At 38.4% G+C, this 5,366-nt stretch overlaps 1 non-coding gene across 1 annotated transcript; it reads right to left on the bottom strand.

Moving 5' to 3' along the window:
- Window positions 1–1,408: 1,408 nt before the first annotated feature.
- Window positions 1,409–1,515, bottom strand: LOC141682202 (small nucleolar RNA R71). Its single transcript, XR_012559604.1, has one exon. It is a non-coding gene; the product is annotated as a small nucleolar RNA R71 (small nucleolar RNA).
- Window positions 1,516–5,366: the final 3,851 nt, after the last annotated feature.

Here is a 5,366-nt window from a genome sequence, read left to right as displayed (position 1 = left end):
CCTGAATAAAAGGAAAATTCAATTGTAAATGTGTAGGTCGTTCCACACTTTACGCGAAAACGAAACCCTGTAAGGGAATAAACAGACTTAACTTCTGCGAAACCTAATCAATGTTTCCCAAAAGTTGGGGGGCAAATGATAGGGATAAATAAATTATAATTAAATACTGTAAGTTGTGGGCTGCTAGGCCCAATAAAAAGATATATGATACTCAGACCAGAAAGGTTAAGCCTGATGGACCAGATCAGGCCTGATGGAATAAAGAAGGCCCAAAAGCCCTGATTATTAATTAATTTCGTAATTAATTAATAAAGGAAAAATCATCTATTGAGAATAGTCCCGATAAGGATATAAATCCTTATAGATTAGCCTCAAGGGGACCTAAAAGGATAAGGAATTAGTTTCCTACTATCTAGGACTCCAAAGTCCATTCTAATTATGAGACTTGCCCACCAAGTCTCCTATACCAAGTCCAATTCAAGGACTCCCAACATCTATATAAGGGGCCTCACCCCACAGATCAGAACTACGTTTTGTGGCTTGATTCTCTAATTCACAGAGATACGTAGGCATCTCGTAAAGGCAGATTGAGCCACGAAACACAAGACCAGCCAAATCGAGCCTCGAAGCTCACGTTCCTTATTATAAATTACATCAATTATATATATTAGTTTTAATCCATAACAGTTAGTTAATTCTTAGTTATAATCAAAACCCAAATTGTTAATTGTCATAGCATTGAACGATAGCCATATCATTGTTGCATAAGTGCATAGATTGAAGTTAACCTAAATCAGTCTCTGTGGGAACGAACTAGAAAGAATTCTATATTACTTGTGAATGCGTATACTTATGTGAATATTAGTACGTGTTCAGCCCTAACAAGTTTTTTATGTCGCTGCCGGGGACTCGGTGTTAATTTTTAGTTTATGTGCTTGTCATCAGTGGTCATTAAAGTTCACTGACTCAGATTCTTTTACTTTCATGGTTTATTTGTTTGTGTTTCAGGTACTCATTACCAAGGGAGATCCAACAGCACTAACAAAAGCATTGATGGATTTTTCTCAACCCAAGATCAATGACATTCAATCTAGCATTGTTAGGCCATCGATCGCAGCTAATACCTTTGAGATTAAGCCTGGAATAATTCAGATGATATAGAATTCAGTTCAGTTTGGGGGTGCCCCAATGGAAGATCCCAATACGCACATTAGGGATTTCATAGAGATCTGTGACCTTCAGGTTCAATGGTATTTCTGAAGATGCTATAAAGCTGAGGCTTTTCCCATTCTCTCTGAGGGATAAATTTAAGTGCTGGTGACATTCTTTACCAACAGGTTTTATCACCACTTAGGTGGATTTTGCTCAAAAGTTTCTTACTAAATTCTTCCCTTTGGCGAAGACAACTGCAATCAGAAATGCTCTTACTCAATTTGTATAGCAAACGGGAGAATCTTTGTATGAAGCTTTGGAGTGCTACAATGAGATGCTTAGGAAGTATCCTCATCATGATATGCCTGATTGGATGATCATCAATTACTTCTATAACGTGTTTGGAGCACAGTCAAGACCCATGCTCGACGCAGCATCAGGTGGAGCATTATGCGCAAAGAAGTATGAGGAAGCTTATGATCTAATTGAACTAATGGCTACTAATAAATATCAGTATCCAACTCAGAGATTGCCACAGGGCAAGGTAATAGGAGTTCTTGAAGTGGATACAACTACGGCTATCACTGCTTAACTAAAAGTGTTGTCTATGAAGATCGATTATCTGGCTAACTATGGTGTTAAGAAGATAACTAGTGTTTTGTGAGCTGTGTGCAGGTTCACATGCGATGGAGTAATACGCTATATCTAGTGAATCAACTTAGATTATGAGCAACTTTCAGAGATCACAACAACCATTTCCAAACACTTATCATCTTGATAACAGGAATCATCCTAACTTCACCTGGAGCAACAATCAGAATATGGTATAACAGCCTTATCAGCAGTTTAGATCCAGTCAATTCAATCCTCCTGGTTTTCAGCAATAGTATGCACCAATACAACTCCAACTTTAACACTACCCGCATGGAAGTGTCAGTCAATTTGCTAATGAAAAATATGAATTGGAGGAGTTGAGGCTTATGTGCAAAAACCAGGCTCTTGTATGCAAAAGCCAAGATGAGTCTATCAAGATTCTGGAGAATCAAATTGGGCAGATTGCCAATGCTGTGTTGAATCGACAACCTAATACACTCCCTAGTGATACAAAAGCCAATCCAGGCAAGAAGGAAGTCGAAGAACAGGTGAACGAAATCACATTGAGGTCTGGAAAGGTCCCGAACCTCCAAATTCAGCAAGATGAAGATTCTAAAAATTTTGTCTAGAATGCAGGTGCGTATGCATCCTTATCAATTCCAGAAAATGAGATTGTAGCTGAAACAGTGGTGCTGAAGGATGCTGTGGTGGAAACTAGGAATAAAGTTGTTGTAAACATTCCTCCTGAGGGTAATATAGGGGAAAAACAGTTCTATCCTCCACCTCCTTTTTCTAAAAGGTTGCAAAAGCAGAAGTTGGATAAGCAATTTGCCAAGTTTTTGGAAGTTTTCAAGAAACTTCACATCAACATACCTTTCATTGAAGCTCTTGAACAGATGCCTAGATATGCAAAGTTTATGAAAGGTATTCTCACTCGGAAATTGAAGCTCGATGACTTAGAGACCATTGCTCTAACGGTGGAATGTGGCGTTGTGCTGCAACAGAAGTTGCCTCCAAAGCTTAAAGATCCTGGAAGCTTCACTATTCCTTGCACCATCGGAAACTTGTAGTTCGACAAGTGTTTATGTGATTTGGAAGCTAGCATCAATCTGATGCCCTTGTCTATCTTCAAGAAGCTTGGTCTACCTAATCCGAAGCTGACATATATGTCCTTGCAGTTGGCCGATCGTTCTATTAAATATCCACGAGAAATTCTGGAGGATGTATTGGTCAAGGTGGAAAAACTTATCTTTCCTGATGACTTTGTAATTCTTGACTTTGAGGAGGATAAGAAGATTCCCATTATCTTGGGGAGACCCTTCTTAGCTACTGGCCGGACTATGATCGATGTGCAAAAATGAGAGCTTACGATGAAGGTTCATGATCAAAAGGTCACTTTTAAGGTGTTCAAGGAAATAAAGTTACCCACAGCTAAAGATTAATATTTTAAAGTAGAGTGAGTCGACTATGTAGTGAATTCGGAGCTTGAGAAATTGCCAAAGTCAGATACCTTAGAGAGATCCTTAACATGGGAGTTTGATAGTAAAGATGAAGAAGGGGAAGAGCAACTGCAGGTTTTGAATGCACCTTCGTGGAAGAGGAAGTTGGATATGCCATTCGATTCTCTTGGGTTAGCAGAGCTCAAAATTTCTCAGGAGCCTCTCGAACCGTCAATTGAAGAAGCTCCCACACTTGAGCTCTACCCACTACCAGATCACTTGAGTTATGCATTCTTAGGTGCACCCCATAATAAGGGCTTGGGATATATTTTTGATGATGTAGAGAGTGGTTGGACGGATCTTCTCATGCCTATAAAGGGTTCTTCTCATGTGCAGCAGGTAGTTGATAGGACTGGTCTTGGTGATGAGCAGTACAGGCGAGTGACTAGGCATATAGAGGCCATGCATGACATTCACCATCGTTTTGCTGCAGATTTGACACAGGCTTTGGGCACTATTTTCCGAGCCACTGGTGTCGAGGTTGATTGGCCACCTGATCCTCCACCCGAGGAGGGTGATCTTTCCGACGACTAGGTATGCATGAAATCCTTATTATTACCTGCAGTGAAGACATTGAAAATTTTAAGTTTGGCGGTGATAATGTAAAGATTAGTTTGTGTTTGTCCATATAGTTCATATAGATTCATGTTACATATAGTTGTATTTCATTCGTAGTGTTGCATGATTGTTCATATAGGACATATTTGTTTGTTTTTTATGTGATTTTATATAGTTGCATTTGCATGCATATTTAGCATGATCCCTTAAGATGAACTATGCTATTTGATAAGTTGACGAATAGAGGGATGTTTAAGTCTTAAAAAAATTGATTTGCATGCCAGAAGAAAAAATTTCACGAAGTCTTATATGATTGCTTTTGATCTAGATCATAATTATGCTTGTTTATTAGTTGAGATTTAATCACTCGTTTATATTTAGAATTTTTTCTATTCTCGTAATGATAAAAGAAAACTGAATTTTTAAACTAGAGAAAAACTTGGATATCATTGCTAGTTATTGTAAGGCTAGGCGTCAAATGGCTAGTAGTCGGCTCATAATTTATGAGTAGTCTAGGGTTGAATGAGATGGAGCGAAACGCACTAATTCAGAAATCGTTGAAGAAAAAAAAAAGAAAAAAAAAGAAAAAAAGTATGTGTTTATGCATAATTGATCAAGAGTGAGCTCTTTATTACTCGAGTTATTAAGTTCTTAGGGGACTTGGTTCCTAGTGACCTAAGCCTTTTCATAGTCTGGGATCCGTAACCTAACACTCCCTACATGGGAATTATTGTATAAGTCTTTTGGGACCTCATTCATTGCACGATCAAATAAGCATCTTTGTTATGTGTTCAATAATAACATGAATCCTGGTATAGCTCTAGTGGAAAGGATGTGTTGTAAGTCATTATGTATTTGACATCTATTCTATTTATAAACTTGTGATTGTATTGATGAGAGATAGTTATGGTTATTGATCTAGTTTCGAGTTAAGCATCCACACACGCATGTTCTGGTTTGTTAGTTGGTTTATGGCATTTATTCGAGCCCTATTTTGAGTCATTGGATTATTTATTTGGTTATGGTTATTCTTAGGGGATTGATTGCATTATCATTTAGTTGCATTCACTTAGTTGCATTCATGCATTAGGTTTGTTTTGTAGTTTTGAGTCTGTTTATGCTTGAGGACAAACATCGATTCAAGTTTGGGGGTGTGATAAGTGGATTTCATATCTACTTGGAATTCTTCATTACAAGCTTAAGTTGGTGTTTTGGACTCAAGTTGTTAGTATTTTTGATATGTTTTTGGGTTATTATATTTCAGGCATCAGTTAGAGGTAGAAAGAAGGTTTTCAAAGAATTAGGCTGAAAACATTTAAAAATTGGAAGCCTAGTACATTCTCAAGTTGTATAAAATCTCGTTAGCTTCGCGTGGGCAGTTAAATCGCCTAATTCTGACGAGTAGAACTCAAGATACGGCCAAAAGAAGAAATGTTAGAAACTTTCCAGAAGGCCAGTGCAGCCGCGCCAGAACCAGCGCGCCCGCACCCGAAAATAGCACGGCTGCGCCCGAAAATAGCGCGCTCGTGCCTTGTTTCTTCCCCAGAATCCTGATTTTAGTCG

Source organism: Apium graveolens, chromosome 8 (genome assembly GCF_009905375.1).
Source record: "Apium graveolens cultivar Ventura chromosome 8, ASM990537v1, whole genome shotgun sequence".
NCBI lineage: Eukaryota > Viridiplantae > Streptophyta > Magnoliopsida > Apiales > Apiaceae > Apium > Apium graveolens.
This window is presented reverse-complemented; position numbering and strand designations above follow the sequence as displayed.